The following is a 14848-nucleotide window of genomic DNA, read 5'->3' as shown; positions in this document are numbered from 1 at the left end:
TTTTGCACCTTTTTCCTGCGAGTGTACTGCCCCAGTGACAGCTTTATATAATACAGCTTTTAAAAAAAATAACACTGTTCCTCACAGAAACTTTCATGTGATTTCAGATGACCTGGAATATAGCGCTCAAGTGGTTTTTGACATTTTATGGTGATTTTGAATCCTCTTTGAAGCCTGAAAGCTTCAGTACCTATTGATTAGCTGCGTCCCAAATGACGCACTAAACACTATGCACTTATACACTCTGTATTTATGCACTATGTACTCATCCATGTAGTGTATGAATTATATAAGGTTATTTTGTCATTCATAAACAGCCCCTCCCCCTTCGCAATGTAATTAAAGCTGCGACAGTTGAATGCATTTAGTGTGACATTCCACACTTTGCTTTTTGGGTTATTTAAGTGCATCATTTGAGTATTTAAAGTGTACTTTGTCTTTTTGGAAAGTTCAGTGTGAACACACTCCTCGCACTATTTATACTACAAAACATCAGAAAATAGTGCATAAGTACGCGATTTGGGACGCACCTATTGTAATTGCATAAAAAAGAAAGATACAATTCTTTAAAATACTCCTTGTGAAAGGACTCTCCTTCTTTAGACTGCCATGTACCACTTTGGAGCAAAAAACTATGGATTGTGAAATAGGATGGCGGATTAGAGAGAAGAGCAGATGAGGGGGGGGAAGGACGGTGGTTTGGGATCTGGGTTGCGTGCTCTCTCTCTCTCTCTCTCTCTCGCTCTCGCTCTCTCTCTCTCACTCTCTCTCTCTCGCGCTCTCGCTCTCTCGCTCTCTCTCTCTCACTCTCTCTCTCGCGCGTGTTAGAACGAGCCGTTTTAGGGGGGCGTGGCAGAGTCTTAACTTTGATAAAGAATATCTCTTTGGTTTTGAGACTTTAGTCTTTGCAACTTCAGGGATCTTATCTATGCACAATCAGCTTGTAACACTCCAAAGAGAAAGGAAAACTTGAAATCGCATCATATGACCCCTTTAAGTTGATATAAAGTGACAGAACAGACATTTAAAATGTTACAAAACATTTCTATTTCAAATAAATGCCATTCTTTTAAACTTTATATTCATCAAAAAATCACTGTTTCCACAAAAACATGAAGTAGCACAACTGTTTTCAACATTGATGATAATAATAAATGTTTCCTGAGCAGCTGAGACTGGAGTAATGATGCTGAAAATTCAGCTTTGAATCACAGAAATAAATTACATGTTCAAATATATTCAAATAGAAAACACTTATTTCAAATTATAATAATATTTCACAATGTTACTGTATTTTTGATCAAATAAATGTGTCAACAAAAAAAAAACATGAGTGTAACGATGTGTTTATTTATACTCGCTCAACTATCCTGCAAAAATTTGATGGCATGAACCTTGCAAACATTGCCAAATTCAGCGACTAGATCTTCTTTTGAAGCGCTGAATGTAGTAGCCTCTGCCACCTTGTAAACAGAAGTTTATTTCCCGGTGGACTGATAAAAACCTGTGCTCCCTGACTCCTGGAAATTGCATAAAGCAGTCAGTCAGATCAGAACTCGCTCTTGCCACTGATGTGTGCAATCTGCAGCCTGTCAGCGAACGCTTTGTGGGCGGCCTATGGACGTGCCATCTGAGGCCAAAACTAGGTCAGATATGGCATAATGTGTCTAATGTGACCAAATGCACATTTCCTTATTTTCCACATCTTAATTGGTTTATACAGCTTTTATGTTATCAAATGTTTTGTGCCATTTGGTACAGGTGCTTAAAACACTGCATTCTGGATTAATGTGCTTCTGATCATCCCAATCCTGTAACTTTCCAACCAGGAAACTAGCACTGAGTCTACAACAGATCTGAGCATGATGGATGATGTAGTCCAAAATCTGTTGATCTTCCTGCTTCTCTCCCATTTTCTGAGAGCTGGTTATTTCTTGTCTCACAGCAGTTGTGAGTACAGAGGAGGAGCAATGAATTATTAAATGTGCGGTGTTTGAGCAGAAATAGAAACCTGCCTTCAGAAGAGTGAAAATATTGCTCATCAACAGGGAAAAGGGTGCATTGTTTTGTATTAAAGAAACTCTGTGTGCTGCTAATCTACAATAGGGGCTTGACAATAATCCATCCATCCATCCAGTCATAGTATTGTGATTACATCTGAATAAGTTTAACATATGCATATCATCAATATTTTATTTATTTATTTATAAAAATGCAATTCTTTAGTTTAGTTTCTTTTTTAATTAAAAAAATCTTAAAACTTAAATTTAAACAAAATATTACTTGTATATATTTTATATTATGTAGTTTATGATTTTTAACAAAATGTAAAGCTTAAATTAGATTTTTTTTGCTTTTTCATTTTAAAATGTAATCTTTAAACTTTAATGTTACACTTTTAGTTAAATTTATTTTATTAAAAAATATAAAATATATATACAAATATATAAAATATGTCAAATGTAAAATGTAAAGTTTTTTCTCATTTTCTAAAAAAAAATCAATTTTATTTTTACAATTTGAATTTTTGCCTGAATTTAAAGGAATTTTATGAATGAATTATAAAATGAATGATGTAAATTCATTTATTCTTTCTTATTTTACAACGTTAAGCTTAAAATGTTATTTTTGCTTTTATTTCTGAAATCTAAAAAAAGAATTTACTGCTTTAAAAAAAATTACGTTTTCAAATTCTCTCATTTATTTGTCATTTATATTTCGTACATCATTTTCATTAAAAAAGTAATTTTATTATTATTTTAGTATATTTAAATAATTTAAATAATACTTTAAAATGTATTCTTTTAAAATTTAAATAAAAATGCATTTCAAAATTGTACATTTTTTAATTTTTTCAAATGTGATGTTTTAAAATGTCATTTATTCTCTGCTTTTTCATTTTGAAACTTTGAATTGTAACATTTCGTTCAGTTTCCATTTGCTTCTGATTCTTATTCTTATAAATATATACTTTTAAAGAGTGAACAGAAAATGATTGCAAGCGAGAGTGGCAAATGTGATTGGGATTTGAACCTTTGTCAGTCTTTGTGCACTACAGCTCATGGATTCAACTACTGCACCACATCTCCTAATGATTCATTTCTACTCTAAAACAGTTATCGACTCTAAAACTATTTCTTTTCTACTCTAAAACACTTGACACATACATAGCATGTGTTGATGGATGATGGCCTACTGATGGCCATTTTTTATGACTTATTTATTATTTATCTACTCATATCGGTGTCTTATAAAGTGCAAACATACACTCCCCGTGGCTGTTACTCCGAGTGCTGCTGTAATGATGCCGAGGGGTCGGATACCAAACAGAACTGCTGGTTTTCAAATGTGATGTTTTAAAATGTCATTTATTCTCTGCTTTTTCATTTTGAAACTTTGAATTGTAACATTTCGTTCAGTTTCCATTTGCTTCTGATTCTTATTCTTATAAATATATACTTTTAAAGAGTGAACAGAAAATGATTGCAAGCGAGAGTGGCAAATGTGATTGGGATTTGAACCTTTGTCAGTCTTTGTGCACTACAGCTCATGGATTCAACTACTGCACCACATCTCCTAATGATTCATTTCTACTCTAAAACAGTTATCGACTCTAAAACTATTTCTTTTCTACTCTAAAACACTTGACACATACATAGCATGTGTTGATGGATGATGGCCTACTGATGGCCATTTTTTATGACTTATTTATTATTTATCTACTCATATCGGTGTCTTATAAAGTGCAAACATACACTCCCCGTGGCTGTTACTCCCGAGTGCTGCTGTAATGATGCCGAGGGGTCGGATACCAAACAGAACTGCTGGGACGGACAATCAGAGATTAGTCACGGATCAAAGTGATTGGCACCCCTCACACGCTTCTGCATCACTGACACTCAAGCATAGGGAAGGGATTTGTCACTCTCACGCTCAACATGCTTCAGACGATGGCTGTGATAGAGAGAAAGAACATTTCCATGCTCAGATAGTGTTATGGAGAAGTGTGCTGAAGCTTTGGCGAACCCTCAGCAGAAGCAGGTCTGAGTAGTTTAGAGTTAAGACGCTTTATGAGAAGTTAAGCACTGAAATCATTTTAATCTGCTTTGAGCAGACGTTTGATACTTTAGGACATTTGGAGACAAATTCTGTCCGTGTCGTAAAAATCCCATTTGGGTGTTTTTACAGTGTACTTGAGGCGTTTCGACCTAAGTGTTTATCGATGAAGTCTGCAGTGACTGTAAACTTCAAATAGCTGGAGAGCTGAAAACTTCAACAGAGGTATAGTATTAAACTTTTGAATGACTAGAGAACAGTCATGGGTGTTCAGCCTGTGTTTGGGACGTTCCTTTAATATTGTAGTTTGCCAAGATACATCAAGGTAGAATAGAATAGAGAGAAACAGTGCCTGCTTGTTCTGCTTTGTTCTGGAAGTATTTTTTCTACCACGAGGTAAATCACAACATTGCAAACTTTGATTTGAAGCAAAAAAGCATTTGAAAATCAGACAAAAAGGTACAAGACTGTGTTCTTAAAAGCTTTAATGAAGAAAAGAACCACAGTCCCATGAAGCATTTCTAATGACATAATTAAATAAAAAATAAAACAATTGACATTGTAAGTTTATTGCAAAAGATGCATATGTACTGTATATGTATATTGCGTGATTATCTTGTCTCAGTTCTCTGATGGGTGAAGTTTTTGCAGAATCATAGATTTTGAATGAATGAATTTTGTGATGGACTGGATACTTTTAAAGTAATTACAAATAGCGAACAAAACACAGAATAGCCTATAACTGAGTCAGAGACATAATGTAAACAGCAGTGCTTAACTAAAACGAATCAGACTTTCGGTTCAAACTACAATGTAGCATTTTGTCACACAACCGCACTACTTTTTGGATAAAGTAGATTATTACTGGAAATGCTGCATATGAAAACAGCAGCGCTGCTGGCATGCTAGTGAAAAAAAGTTAGCAGCGTCTAGGTTTTAGGCATAGGCATGTATATGTAGATAGCGCATTTGACTGCTTCAGATGCGCCAACACACCTTATTTGATGCATCTGTGTATATATATATATATATCTATGGTTCTAGATGGTTGCTTGCTATTTCAGTCAGGAAGTAAAAACCTATTAATTTTCTTCATAGTTCATAGTGGAAATGTTTTTTAACTTAACTCTAAACCATTGTCAGACCTATTGTGAGTTTTGAGGTCGTTAATAGATGCTGTTCTGTTGTTAAAGTTGACAATCTGTATTTATCAACTTATTTTTTTAAATAATAGTGTTCAACAGTGGAACTCATGGTGATAAACTACATTACCCATGATTCTGCAAAGAACAAACAAATCGCACCAAAAAAAAACAAAAAACAATTTAGCGCCCACCCGCTACCATGGAACACTATATATGCATATTTTGCAATAATCATAAAATATGTCGTTTATATATACATCTTTAACTCAATAGTTTTATGTTAATCTGTCGTATTATGTCATTCGCAATGTTTCATGGGATTGTAGTTCTTTCCCTCTTTAAAGCCGTTAAGTACCTTTGTGATGTTTTGATTCACCTCGTTGCTGGTTGATTTGGTTCATGACTTTTTAGTGAACTCTTTAATGAAGACTTTTTTAAATCCCTACGGGAAAACGAATGAACATTCGACAGAGCAACCAAATCTATACTGATATTCAGACCTTTAAATAAGGCTCAAATCACTTCAGTGTAAGTCTGGGATTTTTTCACCTGTTTTATCATGTGCCTTGCGAAAGTTGTCAATTCAATGGCTTAGAATGGTACATAATTATTTAAATATAGGAAAGGTTATAGTTAATGCATAATATGGGGTTTGTTTGCATCACTAACACTAAGCAATAGTGATATGAAGCTTGCTGGCAAGACAAACCATGACCTATAACTGCTGCCAGCATGATGAAATCTGTTGATACAGTAAGTGTAAACACACACACATGGTCTTGGTCGAACCATAAAAACCGTCATACTGCACTGGTCAAAAGTCATCCTGTCCACCCGTCAACCACAGTGTTATGAAGTGTCCAGATGGTCCTCTTTGTAAAACAGTCCACAGTGTAAACCCACAGGCCACGGTGGGGAAGTGTTAAATGCTCTACTGTCTGCGAAATAGCCAACAGCAACGGCTCACCCAGTTCTGAAATGTCGGGGTCAGTCGGGGACTTGTTCTGCAGTCTCTCTGAGGATATGGATTGAGGGGTTTTCCGCTCTCATAATGGGATTTATCTACATGGTGAGCTGAAAGATGGAGAGAGGGATGAGGGAAGTATGAAGAGCAGCGGGAGGCTGAACTCCCTCATTCTCACGAGAGCCTGTTTTGATGGCCGCAGATGGAGTTTAGCTGTCATATTAGCAGGGTGTCGAGTGCATGTGATGAGCTGCACGTGATTCCACACCGAATCCCCCCAAAACAACAGCGGCTTTGAAGTAGAAAGAGAGATGGAAAGAGCTTTGTGACACTGTGGAACGTTTCATGTCACAGCTAAAAGATTGCAAACACTCTGTTACGGAGCCTAATTTGATGCTTCACTGTTTATAGAGGCCAAATAGCTACAATCTCAGATAACATGTTTAGGTTCAAACGTTGTGGGAACGTTGTTTTGAAATGTTTTAAAACCTTGAAATGTCCGGTTTTCGTGTTGTGATTATAATGTTATTTAAAGGATACAAAAACGGTTCTACTAATGTTATTTTTACCCAGATATAACGTTATTTCAACGTTTAATTTAATATTCTATGAATGTTAAAACATCCTTTTTTTTATCATGATTAGAACGTTATTTAAAAGTTTTAAAATGTTTCTTACAACATTCTACTAACTTTATTTTACCGAACATATAACATTATTTGGATGTTTATTTTTAATATTCGTACATATTTTACGAGGTGGCTAATTTGTATGAATTCGTATGACCTCGTACAAATTTATACAATTTTCGTTACGAGTTGCACAATTCGTATGAATTTGTACGAATGACCTACACCTAACCCTGCCCCGAAACCTACCCGTCACTGGGGTGTAGACAAATCGTACAAAATTGTACGAGTGAGGCCGTACGAATTAGCCACCTCGTAAAATACGTACGAATGAGATAGTGTTGGTTTTTCTTGTCATGATTAGAACGTTGTTTAGAATGTTCGTCAAGTACAAATAACATGATGAGGACATTCCAAAAAATGTTGCTTTAAGAGAACGTATGAAAACGTATATTAAATATTACTCAAGTTATAAGAACTTTACATAAACATTACTTTAAGAATGTTCTGTTAGCTGGGGTACATGAAGAAAGCTAGCTGTTATCATTGGCATTTATCTCAATGGCAGTTGCTCGGCTAGTGAGTGATCACTTCTATGGAAGGATGTGTCTAATCTTGTTGCTAATTGTTGAAATGTTTTTGAGCTAACCATCTAATTACTATGGAGCCACGGGGAAATTATGTCATAACAATGCTGATTGGTTAATGGCACCACAAGAAAAAACAGAAGTTTATGCTAATGCTTGCTATAGGGGAAGTGTGGCAATGCCGAGAATGCAGCACATGCTTGCTTTTTGTTATGAATAATGTTCTGATTCTAAACCTGTGTTAGCATGTTTCTAAGCTAATACCATTACTCTAATAAGAACAAAAATGTCAGTCATAATCATACTGTATATTGGGGCAAAACAGTGCATTAATTACTTTCAATGCTGAATGAATTATATATTAAAATGGACATTTCTTGTCTCGAACTTGTTGTAATGCCTCGAATGTAAAGCATACATAAAATTCTGCCTTAGACTTTGGCCAAAATGAGGGATATTAAAAGTAATTTCCTATGAGGCCTTAAAATGCACTCTAGTTTTGCATCTAACAAAGCACTTGTTTTGTTAGAATACAGTTTGTACAATTTTATACATATTTCCATTCATTCATTCTTTTTCTTTTGAAAGAAACAAATATTTTTATTAATATTTTAAAGAATGCATTAAATTGATGAAGAGTGACAGTAAAGGCATTTATAATGTTACAAAAACGCTTTCTTTTTTCTTCAAATAAATGTTGATTTTTTTGGGGACTTTCTATTTGTCAAAGAATCAAGAACAAATGTATCATGGTTTCCACAAAAAACATTAAGCAGCACAACTGTTTTCAACATTGATAATAATAAGAAATGTTTCTTGAGGAGCAGATCAGCATATTAGAATGATTTCTGAAGGATCATGTGACACCGAAGACTGGAGTAATGATGCTGAAAATTCAGCTTTGCATCACAGGAATAAATTACATTTGAATACATATTAAAATAGAAAACAGATATTTTAAAGTGTAATAATATTTCATAAAATTACTGTATTTACTGTATTTTTGATTTTTTTTTTAATGCAGCCTTGGTGAGCATAAATTTTGCACTATATATACACTTACACACTTTTGGCCAGTAGTGTGATTATAAGCAGCTGTACTGAATCACACACACTGTTATCAAAATAGCAAGATTTTAATTTTAGCATCACACACATAGCAACAGGTTCAACATAGTATCGGCCAGATCCAAATGTGTATGTGAAATCACAACACTGCTATTTTTTCTGATACTGCCCAGGTTACATGAATAAACACAAACAGACCCCTGCATCAGTCCTGATTATTTCTCTGACATAAATATTGTGCATAAAACCTGTTGTTCCTACCCCAAAAAATGTGTAAAATCGAATGTTTACAGTATTGTGTGATTACACTTGGATTGGGACAAACTCATCACATTCAGTTTGTGAATTCCTGGCCACAATTAGAGAAATTGTAGCAGGTCTGTAATCCTGCGGCGAGAGTTGAAAGAAGCTTTGGGTCATTCCGCGGGCCATTAGAGGATGATGGGAGGTCAGGTTTGGGCAGGGAGGGAACAGCTCGTCTACTTCCAAATGTGATTACAATGATGCAGCGTGAGCGGGCGCATATATTCATATGATGGGATTTAGATTGCATTCATTTTAAGGGACTAGGCTGGCTGTACGAAATGGCAGTGCGTACTTTATTTATTAGTGAAGTGTGCCTCAGAAACAATGTACATTTACAGTAATGAGACTTTTGTCATCGAGAAACATTGTAGCTGATTTCCATCTAAATAGGGTCGTTGTTCATAGTTCAGACCTTTTTTTGTGCTTGTATTTCTTTAGATGACGCATTTAATGCGCTGAAAGTGCAGGTTGAAGCATAAAGAAAGCTTTTTCTTTTGTGGTAATTCAGAGAAAATGCATATAGCCCTGCTACACGCTGCAAACTTGCCATTTCCTCTGTGCAAAGATATGCGAGCTTAATCACACACACTCAGATTAAAGTGTGTGTGTGTGTTTCGTTTGTGCATTCATCAGCGCTGCTATGGTGAGAGGTGGGAACAACAGAGACGTACGAATTGTTGCTAGAGATATCTTCCCATGGGGAAGCACTGAATAACACACACCAACAAATACTTCGCCCGAAGCTTGATACTGTCTGTCTGGTCTTTATACCTCCATTTATATCAATACTCTCCTCGTTTCTTTTCTTTCGTCGTTTAGCTGCAGCTTCTCCTCGGTCCATTCCGACTGAATGTTTAGGAAATGTGCTGACAGCAGCATCAGACGGAGGAGAGAGGGAGGGAGGATGGTTTAGAATTTTTCTGGGATGGTAGAAGGATGCAATAATATCTTTGAGAACGTGAAAACAGTGTTTATCTCGCACAGATTCTTGTTTTATCAACCATCCGCACACACACGTGTGCGATTCACACCCACAGTCATAAAAATGGTGAACGCTTTTGGATTTCCATGACCTCCTTTCCCGAATCGGTCTTTTGTCATATGCCGCTCTCCCTCCCTCGCTCTCTCTGTTTCTCAGACTAATCCTGTGCTTTGGCCACATTTCATTTTGTGTTTTGTGTGTGTGAGTGTATTTAGAGGGGAAAGCTCAGACCATCTTGAAAAACTGATATTTGATCCCGTGTGTAAAGGAGAGGAATGAGTCCAGCTAGCTTCACACCAAACATCAACACTTCTCTCTTTAGTCTGTGATGTATGATGGATTTCTTCATATGCCAGGCTGGCATTTTTAATGACGTGATGAAAAATGTCAGAGCCGTATATACAGTATGTACTAAAACATTTTAGTAGTTCATCATCTTGATGTTTATTTGAGAGAAATGATAGCTGTACTTTGCAAAAATTGACTACATTCACTGTGAAATTTCACTGAAATCTGACATTTTGTACCTTATGTTAATGTATACGATGCTCTCCTATAGGCTGCATTTATTTGTTTAAAAGTAAAAACAGCAGTATTGTGAAATATTAGTACAATTTCAAATAACTGTTTTTTATTTGAATGTATTTTCAAATGTAATTTACTCCTGTGATGTAAAGCTGAATTTTCAGCATCATTACTCCAGTCTTCAGTGTCACATGATCCTTCAGAAATCAGTATATGCTGATTTGCTGCTCAAGAAACATTTCTTCTTATTATATTGTTGAAAACACTGATTCATTTTTTTTCAGGATTCTTTGTTGAATAGAAAGTGCAAAAGAACAGCACTTATTTGAAAATCCCAATGACAAAATCATTTTTTTGTAACATTATGCATGTATTTTCAGTCACTTTTCAAATGTAATTTACTCCTGTGATGTAAAGCTGAATTTTCAGCATCATTACTCCAGTCTTCAGTGTCACATGATCCTTCAGAAATCAGTATAATATGCTGATTTGCTGCTCAAGAAACATTTCTTCTTATTATATTGTTGAAAACACTGATTCATTTTTTTTCAGGATTCTTTGTTGAATAGAAAGTTCAAAAGAACAGCACTTATTTGAAAATCCCATTGACAAAATAACTTTTTTGTAACATTATGCATGTCTTTTCAGTCACTTTAGATCAATTTAATGCATTCTTGCTTTATACAAGTATTAATTTCTGTCAAAAAAATCTTACTGGGTCATGGGTCAAAGACAAAAAGGGTGTTTAAAGCAAGACAATAAAAGTTTAATACATTTTTTGAGCAATAAAATCATACATTTTTACCACGGGAAAAAATTCTGAGAAAGAAAAATGTTCACAAAAGTTATTTGAAACATTAAAGTCGACACTTTACATGCATTTAACCCTTACAGAAATTAACAATGGTTTTACAGGGGGGAAAAACATGGTTATTGTAGTTAAACCATGGTAACTACAAATTAACCATGTTTTGCTACACTAACCATAGTGGTATTTGTAGTAAAACTGTGGTTATACAAATGGTAATCAATATGCCAAAAAACCATGGTTACTACAGTTTTATTATAATATAACCATTCAATACTCTCCTCGTTTCTTTTCTTTCGTCGTTTAGCTGCAGCTTCTCCTCGGTCCATTCCGACTGAATGTTTAGGAAATGTGCTGACAGCAGCATCAGACGGAGGAGAGAGGGAGGGAGGATGGTTTAGAATTTTTCTGGGATGGTAGAAGGATGCAATAATATCTTTGAGAACGTGAAAACAGTGTTTATCTCGCACAGATTCTTGTTTTATCAACCATCCGCACACACACGTGTGCGATTCACACCCACAGTCATAAAAATGGTGAACGCTTTTGGATTTCCATGACCTCCTTTCCCGAATCGGTCTTTTGTCATATGCCGCTCTCCCTCCCTCGCTCTCTCTGTTTCTCAGACTAATCCTGTGCTTTGGCCACATTTCATTTTGTGTTTTGTGTGTGTGTGTATTTAGAGGGGAAAGCTCAGACCATCTTGAAAAACTGATATTTGATCCCGTGTGTAAAGGAGAGGAATGAGTCCAGCTAGCTTCACACCAAACATCAACACTTCTCTCTTTAGTCTGTGATGTATGATGGATTTCTTCATATGCCAGGCTGGCATTTTTAATGACGTGATGAAAAATGTCAGAGCCGTATATACAGTATGTACTAAAACATTTTAGTAGTTCATCATCTTGATGTTTATTTGAGAGAAATGATAGCTGTACTTTGCAAAAATTGACTACATTCACTGTGAAATTTCACTGAAATCTGACATTTTGTACCTTATGTTAATGTATACGATGCTCTCCTATAGGCTGCATTTATTTGTTTAAAAGTAAAAACAGCAGTATTGTGAAATATTAGTACAATTTCAAATAACTGTTTTTTATTTGAATGTATTTTCAAATGTAATTTACTCCTGTGATGTAAAGCTGAATTTTCAGCATCATTACTCCAGTCTTCAGTGTCACATGATCCTTCAGAAATCAGTATAATATGCTGATTTGCTGCTCAAGAAACATTTCTTCTTATTATATTGTTGAAAACACTGATTCATTTTTTTTCAGGATTCTTTGTTGAATAGAAAGTTCAAAAGAACAGCACTTATTTGAAAATCCCATTGACAAAATAACTTTTTTGTAACATTATGCATGTCTTTTCAGTCACTTTAGATCAATTTAATGCATTCTTGCTTTATACAAGTATTAATTTCTGTCAAAAAAATCTTACTGGGTCATGGGTCAAAGACAAAAAGGGTGTTTAAAGCAAGACAATAAAAGTTTAATACATTTTTTGAGCAATAAAATCATACATTTTTACCACGATTTTACCACGGAAAAAAATTCTGAGAAAGAAAAATGTTCACAAAAGTTATTTGAAACATTAAAGTCGACACTTTACATGCATTTAACCCTTACAGAAATTAACAATGGTTTTACAGGGGGGAAAAACATGGTTATTGTAGTTAAACCATGGTAACTACAAATTAACCATGTTTTGCTACACTAACCATAGTGGTATTTGTAGTAAAACTGTGGTTATACAAATGGTAATCAATATGCCAAAAAACCATGGTTACTACAGTTTTATTATAATATAACCATGGTTATTTTCGTAAGGGAATATGCTATATGTATATATTTGTAAATGTATTTTAATGTGGACACCAAAATGGGATGTCTCGTCTTTGACCCTCATATATTATGATTCTCTGTGATTTTGTCAAATCACCCAGCAGTTGTGGACAGACAAGTTGCTTCTTGCTGAAAACTTGCAGTGTCTGATTAGGACACAGTATAATATCACAGTACTTATATACCATATTACTGAACGTTCATGTTCATGTACCGTGGTATTTTCATGGTACTTCTAAGAATACCATACCATAGCAGACGTTCAAAAAACATGATATTTGCATAACTCGAGGAGAGAGTCATAGATAACACAGCGACTTGTATTTGTACATGTATTTAATGACTGAATGTTGACTGAGACTTTAGCTTAGCCGCGGTTAGCTTAGCTTTGCTTGTAGCTAGTCTTCATATTTCCCCCACAGACGTGCCTCAGCAGAAATATTAAACTTCAGATGTAATCCTTGGCATTACTGTACACAGAGAGAGATTAAACGCCAGCCACGACTGTCACTCATGAGTGCAAGCAATAGGACAGGTGATTAGAGACACTTTAGCTAGCAACTGGCAGAGGTAGGCTACTTTTTAAAAAACTTTTTAATTTGAGTCAGAATACTGGTCTTAAAACATAATTCTTTCTTAAGCTCACTTTTCTTGCTGTAGGTATATTGGTCAAATCACTTGAGCCACATGGGGTAAAACAAATGAAAGAATGCACAGCAAAATTAGATAAAACATGAATAATTAATGCTTGCTCCAAACCATAAACTTCTAAAGCAACAAAACCAGCCTTGTTTATATGTTAAATATTTATTTGTAAATGTAAAACAGTTTCGTATTATGTGAGACACCTTTATACATTCATTCATTTGGTTGCCAGTCCAATATGTCAAAAAACAAGTTTCTTGCTCAAAACGTTTCCTATAAATATAGTTATGAAACATCTTGACATGCCTTAACCCTCTTTAATTAATCATTCCAATCCCTCTGCATCGTCCTTCCAGGCAGGCATCTAATAATTATTATATTATAAGTCAATAATTATTAGCATAATTCAGTACCTCAGTGTAACTTGTTCATTTATTTATATCCATTTTCCTGTGTTCTCATTCATTTATTGTTAAACCAGTTCTGTGTGCTGTGGGCCTAGTCAAAGCTTCTGATCTGATCTGGTTTGTGTTATCTGTGTGTGTAGGTGCCCCGGACGAGCCGTACGGCAGGACCTGTGTGAGTGTGTGTGTGTGTGTGTGTGTGTCTACAGCTCAGTGGAATGATTTCAGATCTCCCCAAGGTGCTGATACTGGGGGCCATCGCCGCCGCCTCTGCCTTTGTGGTCACCATCCTTATCGTCTTGGTGTGTGTGGGGTGTCAGAGGTAAGCGAACACATACACAACACACAAACATCTGGTTTACAAGGACTCTATACTGTACAAACAGTATTATACTGTATTTTCTATCCCATTACCCTAACCCTACCTAAACCTACACCTCACAGAAAACTGGCCATTTTTGAATGTCAAAAAACACTGTTTAGGATGTTTAAAGCCATTTGGTTTACGGGATACATGACATGTCCTCATAAACCATGTTTACATTGTAATACCCATGCCATTATACACATTTGCGTCCTCATAAACTGTATAATATACCATAACACACACAGACTGCAAACATCTTTTATCTATAATACTAGGGCTAAGAACCAGTTATTCACCATATTCCATGTATTTTTCAAAAAATAAATATTTATATTCCTATTTAATCCATAATATTAAAAGAAAAAAGGTTGCACTGTTTTAAGGTGTCCTTCTTACAGTGTAACAATTAAGCACTGAGTAATATTAATTAATAACATGTAGTTACTATATGGGTTAGGGTTTGGTTTAGAGTTAGCTGCATGTAATATAAATATATTAGATATATTATATTATTA

The 14848-nt window shown here is 35.2% G+C and overlaps 1 long non-coding RNA gene across 1 annotated transcript in view; it reads left to right on the top strand.

The window, feature by feature from the left end:
• LOC107601335 (uncharacterized) overlaps window positions 1-14848 on the top strand; it is a 41930-nt gene that overhangs the window by 19863 nt on the left and 7219 nt on the right. Inside the window, exon 2 of the long non-coding RNA XR_001610915.1 lies at window positions 14110-14288. This is a non-coding gene — a long non-coding RNA (uncharacterized lncRNA). The remainder of the gene's footprint in view (window positions 1-14109; window positions 14289-14848) is intronic.

Source organism: Sinocyclocheilus grahami, unplaced genomic scaffold (genome assembly GCF_001515645.1).
Source record: "Sinocyclocheilus grahami isolate Dianchi unplaced genomic scaffold, SAMN03320097.WGS_v1.1 scaffold303.1, whole genome shotgun sequence".
NCBI classification, from domain to species: Eukaryota; Metazoa; Chordata; class Actinopteri; order Cypriniformes; family Cyprinidae; genus Sinocyclocheilus; species Sinocyclocheilus grahami.
The sequence above is the reverse complement of the archived record's forward strand: the minus strand, read 5'-3'. Positions and strand labels throughout refer to the sequence as shown.